We start from the raw sequence: 12,890 nt of genomic DNA, 5'->3' as shown, positions 1-12,890 counted from the left end.
ACTATAATAACATGACATCATCATCAACCCTTTAGACTATAATAACATGACATCATCATCAACCCTTTAGACTATAATAACATGACATCATCATCAACCCTTTAGACTATAATAACATGACATCATCATCAACCCTTTAGACAATAATAACATGACATCATCATCAACCCTTTAGACAATAATAACATGACATCATCATCAACCCTTTAGACAATAATAACATGACATCATCATCAACCCTTTAGACAATAATAACATGACATCATCATCAACCCTTTAGACAATAATAACATGACATCATCATCAAGCCTTTAGAACCCTTAGTGATCAGAATGGATCTACACTAGAGAGAGATACATACACACAATGTTACATTACATGGTTTGAGTAGTGAGTGTTACAGTCTATGTTAGTCTTAGCCACAGAGAGCATGAATGATAGTAACTTAACACACACGCACACACAACCACACACACACACGGATTGTGTTAAATGCTTGGAGAGCTCGCTGGTATTAGTGTGTGGTGTTTGGCTGTGGTGTTTGGCTGTGGCTGAACCCCTGGTGTGGGACAGAGAGAGAAGGATATGGAGTGTGAACAAATGAATAGAGAAAGGGAGGGATGTGGAGAGAGCAGATAAGAGGAGGACAGAAACAGAGGGACCCAAAACACTAGCCTCACATTACCACATTCATTGTCTCTGAGACAGAGCAAAGAGAGAGGAAGAAGGAGAGTGAGAGAGAGAGAGAGGTAGAGATCGAGAGAGGCAGAGAAAGAGCGAGAGAGAGGCAGAGACAGAGCCAGAGAGAGAGAGAGAGAGAGAGAGAGAGAGAGAGCGAGAGCGAGAGAGAGGCAGAGACAGAGCCAGAGAGAGAGAGAGAGAGAGAGAGAGAGAGAGAGCGAGAGAGAGAGAGAGGCAGAGACAGAGCCAGAGAGAGAGAGAGAGAGAGAGCGAGAGAGAGAGATGAACGCTGTAAGAGGCCCAGCATGTGTTGTTTACGAGTCTGCCATTCTCTTAATTGACTAAAGGAGACTGACTCAAATGTATGTGTCCTTTACCTTCTCTATCCACCACCAATCAACGACCCTCCTGCCCTACACACCCCTATCTCTCTGAAGGGCCATGATAGCTAGAAGAGATGAACTAATACATCAACAGAATAACTGCATCAACAGCACTGTAGCTGTAGTCTGTATGGCAGTGGTGAGTGGGACTCTCCATCCTGTGGATGGTGTGTGTGTTGTGTTGTGTGTGTTGTGCACATGTATATGTGTGTGTGTCCTCCTATCCTGGTGATGCGTTTATGGATGGGACAGCAGCAGACTATCACCAACCCTGGCAATAGCAATAAATACATCACACTGTATGGTTCCTATAGCCCAGAGAGAGAGAGAGAGAGAGAGAGAGAGAGAGAGAGAGAGAGAGTGTGCATGTGTGTGTGTGTGTGTGTGTGTGTGTGTGTGGTGCTATTGTAGCATTGTGTGCTAGTATAGCTGGGGTTATTATGTGTGTGTTGTGTTGTGTGTGTTGTGCACATGTATATGTGTGTGTGTCCTCCTATCCTGGTGATGGGTTTATGGATGGGACAGCAGCAGACTATCACCAACCCTGGCAATAGCAATAAATACATCACACTGTATGGTTCCTATAGCCCAGAGAGAGAGAGAGAGAGAGTGTGCATGTGTGTGTGTGTGTGTGTGTGTGTGTGTGTGTGTGTGTGTGTGGTGCTATTGTAGCATTGTGTGCTAGTATAGCTGGGGTTATTGTAGCATTGTGTGCTAGTATAGCTGGTGTTATTGTAGCATTTCGTGCTAGTATAGCTGGTGTTATTGCATTGTGTGCTAGTATAGCTGGTGTAATTGTAGCATTGTGAGCTACTATGGGTGGTGTTATTGTAGCATTGTGTGCTAGTATAGCTGGTGTTACTGTAGCATACTGTGCCAGTATAGCTGGTGTTATTGTAGCATTGTGTGCTAGTATAGCTGGTGCTATTGTAGCATTGTGTGCTAGTATAGCTGGTGTTATTGCAGTTAACCCACTGTTCCTAGGCCATAAATGTAAATAAGAATGTGTTCTTAACTGACTTGCTTAGTTAAATAAAGGTAAAAAAAAAATGGTGTGCTAGTAAAGCTGGTGTTATTGTAGTATTGTGTGCTAGTATAGCTGGTGTTATTGTAGCATTGTGTGCTAGTATAGCTGGTGTTATTGTAGTATTGTGTGCTAGTATAGCTGGTGTTATTGTAGCATGGTGTGCTAGTATAGCTGGTGTTATTGTAGCATTGTGTGCTAGTATAGCTGGTGTTACTGTAGCATTATGTTGTGTGCCAGTATAGCTGGAGTTATTTTAGCATTGTGTGCTAGTATGTGTGTGTTGTGTTGTGTGTGTTGTGCACATGTATATGTGTGTGTGTCCTCCTATCCTGGTGATGGGTTTATGGATGGGACAGCAGCAGACTATCACCAACCCTGGCAATAGCAATAAATACATCACACTGTATGGTTCCTATAGCCCAGAGAGAGAGAGAGAGAGAGAGAGAGAGAGTGTGCATGTGTGTGTGTGTGTGTGTGTGTGTGTGGTGCTATTGTAGCATTGTGTGCTAGTATAGCTGGGGTTATTGTAGCATTGTGTGCTAGTATAGCTGGTGTTATTGTAGCATTTCGTGCTAGTATAGCTGGTGTTATTGTAGCATTTCGTGCTAGTATAGCTGGTGTTATTGCATTGTGTGCTAGTATAGCTGGTGTAATTTCAGCATTGTGAGCTACTATGGGTGGTGTTATTGTAGCATTGTGTGCTAGTATAGCTGGTGTTACTGTAGCATACTGTGCCAGTAAAGCTGGTGTTATTGTAGTATTGTGTGCTAGTATAGCTGGTGTTATTGTAGCATTGTGTGCTAGTATAGCTGGTGTTATTGTAGTATTGTGTGCTAGTATAGCTGGTGTTATTGTAGCATGGTGTGCTAGTATAGCTGGTGTTATTGTAGCATTGTGTGCTAGTATAGCTGGTGTTACTGTAGCATTATGTTGTGTGCCAGTATAGCTGGAGTTATTTTAGCATTGTGTGCTAGTATAGCTGTTCCTATTGTAGCATTGTGTTCTAATAGCTGGTGTTATTAAAGCATTGTGTGCTAGTATAGCTGGTGTTATTGTAGCATTGTGTGCTAGTATAGCTGGTGTTATTGTAGCATTGTGTGCTAGTATAGCTGGTGTTATTGTAGCATGGTGTGCTAGTATAGCTGGTGTTATTGTAGCATTGTGTGCTAGTATAGCTGGTGTTATTAAAGCATTGTGTGCTAGTATAGCTGGTGTTATTGTAGCATTGGGCGGCAGGTAGCCTACTGGTTAGAGCTTTGGGCCAGTAACCGAAAGGTTGCTTGATCGAATTCCCGAGCTGACAAGGTAAAAATCTGTCGCTCTGCCCCCGAACAAGGCAGTTAACCCACTGTTCCTAGGCCATCATTGTAAATAAGAATTTGTTCTTAACTGACTTGCCTCTTTAAATAAAGGTTAAATAATAAAACAATGGTGTGCTAGTATAGCGGGTGTTATTGTAGCATGGTGTGCTAGTATAGCTGGTGTTATTGTAGCATGGTGTGCTAGTATAGCTGGTGTTATTGTAGTATTGTGTGCTAGTATAGCTGGTGTTATTGTAGCATGGTGTGCTAGTATAGCTGGTGTTATTGTAGCATTGTGTGCTAGCATAGCTGGTGTTATTGTAGCATTGTGAGCTAGTATAGCTGGTGTTATTGTAGCATCGTGTGCTAGTATAGCTGGTGTTATTGTAGCATCGTGTGCCAGTATAGCTGGTGTTATTGTAGCATTGTGTGCTAGTATAGCTGGTGTTATTGTAGCATTGTGCGCTAGTATAGCTGGTGTTATTGTAGCATGGTGTGCTAGTATAGCTGGTGTTAATGTAGCATTGTGTGCTAGTATAGCTGGTGTTACTGTAGCATTATGTTGTGTGCCAGTATAGCTGGAGTTATTTTAGCATTGTGTGCTAGTATAGCTGTTCCTATTGTAGCATTGTGTTCTAATAGCTGGTGTTATTAAAGCATTGTGTGCTAGTATAGCTGGTGTTATTGTAGCATTGGGCGGCAGGTAGCCTACTGGTTAGAGCTTTGGGCCAGTAACCGAAAGGTTGCTTGATCGAATTCCCGAGCTGACAAGGTAAAAATCTGTCGCTCTGCCCCCGAACAAGGCAGTTAACCCACTGTTCCTAGGCCATCATTGTAAATAAGAATTTGTTCTTAACTGACTTGCCTCGTGTGCTAATAGCTGGTGTTGCTTAGTTTCTCCATATTGCTACTATTGTGTTATTACTTATATTACCGTCAGTAGCCAGTATTTTATATGATCTATCTGTTATCCACTTCATACAGTCCTCTGTTATTGCCTGTTACTATGTAATAGCCAACCATTCCCTGTGGTAATGTATTTCATACAGTCCTCTGTTATTTCCTGTTACTATGTAATAGCCAACCATTCCCTGTGGCAGTGTATTTCATACAGTCCTCTGTTATTGCCTGTTACTATGTAATAGCCAACCATTCCCTGTGGCAGTGTATTTCATACAGTCCTCTGTTATTGCCTGTTACTATGTAATAGCCAACCATTCCCTGTGGCAGTGTATTTCATACAGTCCTCTGTTATTGCCTGTTACTATGTAATAGCCAACCATTCCCTGTGGCAGTGTATTTCATACAGTCCTCTGTTATTGCCTGTTACTATGTAATAGCCAACCATTCCCTGTGGTAATGTATTTCATACAGTCCTCTGTTATTGCCTGTTACTATGTAATAGCCAACCATTCCCTGTGGCAGTGTATTTCATACAGTCCTCTGTTATTGCCTGTTACTATGTAATAGCCAACCATTCCCTGTGGTAATGTATTTCATACAGTCCTCTGTTATTGCCTGTTACTATGTAATAGCCAACCATTCCCTGTGGCAGTGTATTTCATACAGTCCTCTGTTATTGCCTGTTACTATGTAATAGCCAACCATTCCCTGTGGCAGTGTATTTCATACAGTCCTCTGTTATTGCCTGTTACTATGTAATAGCCAACCATTCCCTGTGGCAGTGTATTTCATACAGTCCTCTGTTATTGCCTGTTACTATGTAATAGCCAACCATTCCCTGTGGCAGTGTATTTCAGTCCTCTGTTATTGTTACTACCTATTGCTATAGTCTTCTATTATATCCTTCACATGTTTGTTGCAGTAATTGTATTTATCATACCTCCATTCCATGTTTCTATTCTGTTTGAGACCATTCCCATCTGTGATAGGTCAGTAAAGTCCTCTGTTGGGAATAGTCTGGAGTTTGTCTTGTCTCTGTAATAGGAGATGGGAATCAGTAAAGCTACAGTCCAGCTTATTCTGGAGATTCTACCTCACAGTGTGTGTGTGTGTGTGTTCGTGTGAGTGTGTGTGTGTTCTTGAATACCTGACTGTTATTGCTTTGCATTGCATCATATATATAAGTCTCGATGTGAATCTACAGTCTCTTTGACTGAGACTGTGTTTGGTGTTTGACTGAAACTTTGTGTGTGTGTGTTTGTGTTGGGGGTGTAAGGGGGTATAATTGGTACGGCCGCATGAACCTGGCACCATCTGCTCACAATAGAGCCATGACACTCCCTACCACCGAGAAGGGAGATGGAAACAATGTTTGTACCCCTAATGGCCTCATATTCCCTACATAGTACACTACTTTGAACAGAGCCTTATGGGGCGATACAGGGAATAGGGTGTCATTTGGGAGGCGGTCAATGCGCCGGAGAAGTGAACAGATAGAAACACAGCTACATGTCAGCGTGAGAAGTCATGAACCCTTCCACACCGAGGCTCATTGCAAAACTCATCTTCTCCCAGTTGCAATTTGATGAATGGGTTTTGTCACCTCATGTAGTAAAACTGCTGATGTGGGACATGGCCTTGTGGACACAAAATGGCAGCCATGTATCACTCAGGTGGGCCATTGTAGTGTTGAGCTTAAGTCAGACTTAAGCTCTGACTGGGTAAAAAGTTATTCTTACAACAAACATAGGAACAGCTCTCTGCTCTCAGCTCCCCCCCCCCCCCAAACACAATCCCACCACCCGCTATAAACACATGTAATAACCCTGATCCAACATTTACATGAAATGAGTGTTACAAAGAGTGTAGAGGTCCTTAAAGGGGAAATCAGCAGTTGGAATAACAACAAAGAGTTTTCCCCGCTCGGGTTCTGTAAATAGCTATGGATATAGATGGGAGGGTTTGAGGGTAGCTGAGGAGTGGGACTGACAAAGCTCAGGATCGAGACTAGTTATGACTGAAAACACTTTGTATACCTGATGTCTGAGTATTATCCATCTCTATGCTGGATGGGTCAAAACCGATAGGGTGGGGCTGGAGAAATGGAAACACTCTCACATTCATAAACAGAGCTATGGATGCAAGGGCTGACCGTCCATGACATCACAATTATAGACAGAATACATCTACTTTTGTTAACAAACATTGGAGTAGAACAAGCTTATATTTTAGGTTCCGACATTAGAATTCTTCAACAATCAATGGGAACATATCAATAATTTTGTCCAAAAATGGATGTCGCAACTGTAGATTGCCCCTTTAAGAGAATCTCTGAGTTTGTAAAGTGAAGAAATAGCCACAGCACTGTACAAAAGGCCAGTCTACAAATGTCAGTCTGCTACAGTGTAAAACGTAAGAGAGTTCAGCACCATGGACAGTGGCTGTAACTGAGCGTATAACAGGTCAGTCTGCTACAGTGTAAAACACACAGATGGTCTCCAGATATAGACCTTCGACCTCTAGGTATACTCAACCTCTCCATCTCAACTGTTGTTTACCCACAATGCAAAGGGACAAGGACCCAAGAGGAATGTAACACTTTTCAAAAAGATTAACCCTGTCCCTCATCTCTCATCCTCCCTCGAGGTGTGTGTGTGCGTGTGTGTGTGTGTGTGTGTGTGTGTGTGTGTGTGTGTGTGTGTGTGTGTGTGTGTGTGTGTGTGTGTGTGTGTGTGTGTGTGTGTGTGCGCGCGCATTGTGCCTGACAGGTTGTACTGTTTCCTAGCAGTATACTGTATCTGGGGTCAGATTGTTATTTGACTCCTGGTGGTTCGAGGTCAAGGGTTTGGCACAGAGAGCTGATCTTAGAACAGCACTGGGGGCCGACTGCTCACCCACATGGACACACAGGTACACACAGCTGCACACATGTACACACACAGGTAAACACAGGTACACAGGTACACACACACACACACACACAACCATACTCTATCTATCTGTTACTGTGTGTTACAACATATCATATCCCATCTATCTGTTACTGTGTGTTACAATATATCATATCCCATCTATATGTTACTGTGTGTTACATTATATCATATCCCATCTATCTGTTACTGTGTGTTACAATATATTATATCCCATCTATCTATTACTGTGTGTTACATTATATCATATTCCATCTATCTGTTACTGTGTGTTACAATATATCATATCCCATCTATCTATTACTGTGTGTGACAATCTATCATATTCTATATATCTATTACTGTGTGTTACAATCTATCATATCCCATCTATCTATTACTGTGTGTTACAATCTATCATTTCTATATATCTATTACTGTGTGTTACAATCTATCATATCCCATCTATCTGTTACTGTGTGTTACAATCTATCATATCCCATCTATCTATTACTGTGTGTGACAATCTATCATATTCTATATATCTATTACTGTGTTACAATCTATCATATTCTATATATCAATTACTGTGTTACAATCTATCATATTCCATCTATCTGTTACTGTGTGTAATACAGTCTATCATATCCCATCTATCTATTATTGTGTGTAATACAGTCTACTACACTATAGAAGAACGATAGATAACACTTTCACAGCTATCGCTGAGTGGACTGAACGGAGAAGTGAACTGAACCGAGCCCTCTATATTGTCACATGGGCCTGATATAAACTATGCAGACAAAGTGTAGTACAGGCTTCATGTAACGCTTGGTTTGAGTCAAGCAACACAACAGTAGGTAGACACATTTTTTACTTAGGATCGGCAACAGCTGTAGGCTGCCTTTGTAATTGTTTATTTGTTTGTTTACTCCCATTGAACAATCAATGTTATTGTCTTTTGTTTTGTATTCAAGGGGGACGAGTCCTTTACTCGACCCAGGGAGGGCGCTACACGCCCACCCGTTAAATAAATCATTTTCAGTATCTGTATAGCCTACATATCCTTCACTTGATCTAACTGATAAACCTAACGGTGTATTGGCACTGCATTGGTGGGAGAGAATGGGACGGTTTGTCTAGCGGTTCTGTGTCCCGTTTGAAATCAAATCAATAGGCCTATCTGATTATGGACATTTCAAAGTGGACCCTGCGGCAGGCTAAACCTGGCTATATAGAACAACAACGCATTCACAGAGAACACTATTAACTCAAACCACTGTATATTAGGCTCTCTGGTTTCTGTAGCATTGATTATGCCTTGTCCCTTATGCCTACCTTCAATAGTGGCATCGCCGACCGAGAACCACAACAGCCACAACACTGCAACCGCAAACTTCATGCTTCCTCTTCGCGCGGCTCCAGTTACCCGTTCTCGTTCTAGTCGTCTTCAAGGTGCGTTATATCATCTCCTGCGTACACAAATCAGTCGGTCCGTAGCCTAGACTAGTATAACAACGGGACGTGCTTTGCCGCGCTTCGGAAAGATGTAACGATTAAATTATGAAGGACGGACAGGGAAGAAAACGAAGCTGTTGTTGCTCCATTATGTCCGACAACAACTGTTTTACAGCGGCAGGACTTCTTATTTCTGGGTTTCCATTTGTGTCCCAGTGTGGATGCTAGAGCAAGCCGACCGGGTGCACGCGCTTAAAATCCGGTGTTCGGTAGGGGGGCTGGTCCAGCGGCAGATGAGGGAGGGGAGACGGCGGAATGTGACGGAGACAGGGGGTGCACGTGGCGTATGTGTGTTCTATAATAACGGAGGGATATGGCGGTACCGGGGCAGAATGGAGATCCTACTCCTCCAGGGTAGATTATCACGGACCACCCTAAATTACAACATTCAGTAGCCAACACAAGTTACATACATATATATATATATTTTTTTTTAAGGATTCATTATTTATGAAGTATCTATGAATGTAATTTATAGCCTAATTGTAGGCCACACATTTTACAAAACCTTCCAATCCCTTCAGGAATTACCAGTCACATTTGAATGAGAAATGGCCCAGGACCACCAGCGACCTAAAGGGACCACTGACACACACACGCTCAAGCTCGCACACACGCACACGGTGTTACAAGCAGTGAGAATCCCCATGGCAGTAAATCACCAGTCACTGTGACTCCTCACCAGTAGGCTACAGTATATATCTGTTCAAATTAAGAGTCGGCTTTCTATTCCGCAACAAAACCTCCTTCACTCACGCCGCCAAGCTTACCCTAGTAAAACTGACTATCCTACCGATCCTCGACTTCGGCGATGTCATCTACAAAATGGCTTCCAACACTCTACTCAGCAAACTGGATGCAATCTATCACAGTGCCATCCGTTTTGTCACTAAAGCACCTTATACCACCCACCACTGCGACTTGTATGCTCTAGTCGGCTGGCCCTCGCTACATATTCGTCGCCAGACCCACTGGCTCCAGGTCATCTACAAGTCTATGCTAGGTAAAGCTCCGCCTTATCTCAGCTCACTGGTCACGATGGCAACACCCATCCGTAGCACGCGCTCCAGCAGGTGTATCTCACTGATCATCCCTAAAGCCAACACCTCATTTGGCCGCCTTTCGTTCCAGTACTCTGCTGCCTGTGACTGGAACGAATTGCAAAAATCGCTGAAGTTGGAGACTTTTATCTCCCTCACCAACTTCAAACATCAGCTATCTGAGCAGCTAACCGATCGCTGCAGCTGTACATAGTCTATTGGTAAATAGCCCACCCTTTTCACCTACCTCATCACCATACTGTTTTTATTTATTTACTTTTCTGCTCTTCTGCACACCAATATCTCTACCTGTACATGACCATCTGATCATTCATCACTCCAGTGTTAATCTGCAAAATTGTAATGACCTCCTCATGCCTTTTGCACACATTGTATATAGACCCCCCCTTTGTTTTCTACTGTGTTATTGACTTGTTAATTGTTTACTCCATGTGTAACTCTTTGTTGTATGCTCACACTGCTATGCTTTATCTTGGCCAGGTCGCAGTTGCAAATGAGAACTTGTTCTCAACTAGCCTACCTGGTTAAATAAAGGTGTTCTCAACTAGCCTACCTGGTTAAATAAAGGTGTTCTCAACTAGCCTACCTGGTTAAATAAAGGTGTTCTCAACTAGCCTACCTGGTTAAATAAAGGTGTTCTCAACTAGCCTACCTGGTTAAATAAAGGTGTTCTCAACTAGCCTACCTGGTTAAATAAAGGTGTTCTCAACTAGCCTACCTGGTTAAATAAAGGTGTTCTCAACTAGCCTACCTGGTTAAATAAAGGTGTTCTCAACTAGCCTACCTGGTTAAATAAAGGTGTTCTCAACTAGCCTACCTGGTTAAATAAAGGTGTTCTCAACTAGCCTGCCTGGTTAAATAAAGGTGAAATAAAAAAAATAAAAATAAAAAATTACAGGACCTCTCATTAGGCTGCAGTATATATCTGTTACAGGACCTCTCATTAGGCTGCAGTATATATCTGTTACAGGACCTCTCATTAGGCTACAGTATATATCTGTTACAGGACCTCTCATTAGGCTACAGTATATATCTGTTACAGGACCTCTCATTAGGCTACAGTATATATCTGTTACAGGACCCCTCATTAGGCTGCAGTATATATCTGTTACAGGACCTCTCATTAGGCTGCAGTATATATCTGTTACAGGACCTCTCATTAGGCTACAGTATATATCTGTTACAGGACCCCTCATTAGGCTGCAGTATATATCTGTTACAGGACCCCTCATTAGGCTACAGTATATATCTGTTACAGGACCCCTCATTAGGCTGCAGTATATATCTGTTACAGGACCTCTCATTAGGCTACAGTATATATATGTTACAGGACCTCTCATTAGGCTACAGTATATATATGTTACAGGACCTCTCATTAGGCTACAGTATATATCTGTTACAGGACCTCTCATTAGGCTGCAGTATATATCTGTTACAGGACCTCTCATTAGGCTACAGTATATATATGTTACAGGACCTCTCATTAGGCTACAGTATATATCTGTTACAGGACCTCTCATTAGGCTACAGTATATATCTGTTACAGGACCTGTCATTAGGCTGCAGTATATATCTGTTACAGGACCTCTCATTAGGCTGCAGTATATATCTGTTACAGGACCTCTCATTAGGCTACAGTATATATATGTTACAGGACCTCTCATTAGGCTACAGTATATATCTGTTACAGGACCTCTCATTAGGCTACAGTATATATCTGTTACAGGACCCCTCATTAGGCTGCAGTATATATCTGTTACAGGACCTCTCATTAGACTACAGTATATATCTGTTACAGGACCCCTCATTAGGCTACAGTATATATTTGTTACAGGACCTCTCATTAGGCTACAGTATATATCTGTTACAGGACCCCTCATTAGGCTACAGTATATATTTGTTACAGGACCTCTCATTAGGCTACAGTATATATCTGTTACAGGACCCCTCATTAGGCTACAGTATATATTTGTTACAGGACCTCTCATTAGGCTACAGTATATATCTGTTACAGGACCTCTCATTAGGTTACAGTATATATCTGTTACAGGACTTCTCATAGCTACAGTATATATCTGTTACAGGACCTGTCATTAGGCTACAGTATATATCTGTTACAGGACCCCTCATTAGGCTACAGTATATATCTGTTACAGGACCTCTCATTAGGCTACAGTATATATCTGTTACAGGACCTCTCATTAGGCTACAGTATATATCTGTTACAGGACCTCTCATTAGGCTACAGTATATATCTGTTACAGGACCTCTCCTTAGGCTACAGTATATATCTGTTACAGGACCCCTCATTAGGCTACAGTATATATCTGTTACAGGACCTCTCATTGGCTACAGCAGTGTCATATATACACTACCGTTCAAAGTTTGGGGTCACTTAGAAATGTCCCTATTTTTGAAAGAAAAGCCCTTTCTTTGTCTATTAAAATAACATCAAGTTGATCATAAATACAGTTCAGACATTGTTAATGTTGTAAATTACTATTACAGCGGCCCATTATCAGCAACCATCACTCCTGTGTTCCAATGGCACGTTTGTAACGTTTGTCGTTGGGAGAAAGAGAGGAGGACCAATGAGCAGCGTGGTAAGTGTTCTGTAACATTGGGAGACAGAGAGGAGGACCAATGAGCAGCGTGGTAAGTGTTCTGTAATGTTGGGAGAAAGAGAGGAGGACCAATGAGCAGCGTGATAAGTGTTCTGTAACGTTGGGAGAAAGAGAGGAGGACCAATGAGCAGCGTGGTAAGTGTTCTGTAACGTTGGGAGAAAGAGAGGAGGACCAATGAGCAGCGTGTTAAGTGTTCTGTAACATTGGGAGACAGAGAGGAGGACCAATGAGCAGCGTGTTAAGTGTTCTGTAACATTCGTCGTTGGGATAAAGAGAGGAGGACCAATGAGCAGCGTGGTAGGTGTTCTGTAACATTGGGAGACAGAGAGAAGGACCAATGAGCAGCGTGGTAAGTGTTCTGTAACGTTGTGAGAAAGAGAGGAGGACCAATGAGCAGCGTGGTAAGTGTTCTGTAACGTTGGGAGAAAGAGAGGAGGACCAATGAGCAGCGTGGTAAGTGTTCTGTAACATTGGGAGAAAGA

At 42.3% G+C, this 12,890-nt stretch overlaps 1 protein-coding gene across 1 annotated transcript in view; it reads right to left on the bottom strand.

Moving 5' to 3' along the window:
- Window positions 1–9,024, bottom strand: part of LOC109883844 (neuronal acetylcholine receptor subunit non-alpha-3) — a 29,161-nt gene extending 20,137 nt beyond the window's left edge. The window contains exon 1 of the mRNA XM_031816222.1: window positions 8,543–9,024. The gene's annotated coding sequence lies outside the window, so the exon portion shown is untranslated. The remainder of the gene's footprint in view (window positions 1–8,542) is intronic.
- Window positions 9,025–12,890: the final 3,866 nt, after the last annotated feature.

Source organism: Oncorhynchus kisutch, unplaced genomic scaffold (assembly GCF_002021735.2).
Source record: "Oncorhynchus kisutch isolate 150728-3 unplaced genomic scaffold, Okis_V2 scaffold765, whole genome shotgun sequence".
Taxonomy (NCBI): domain Eukaryota; kingdom Metazoa; phylum Chordata; class Actinopteri; order Salmoniformes; family Salmonidae; genus Oncorhynchus; species Oncorhynchus kisutch.
This window is presented reverse-complemented; position numbering and strand designations above follow the sequence as displayed.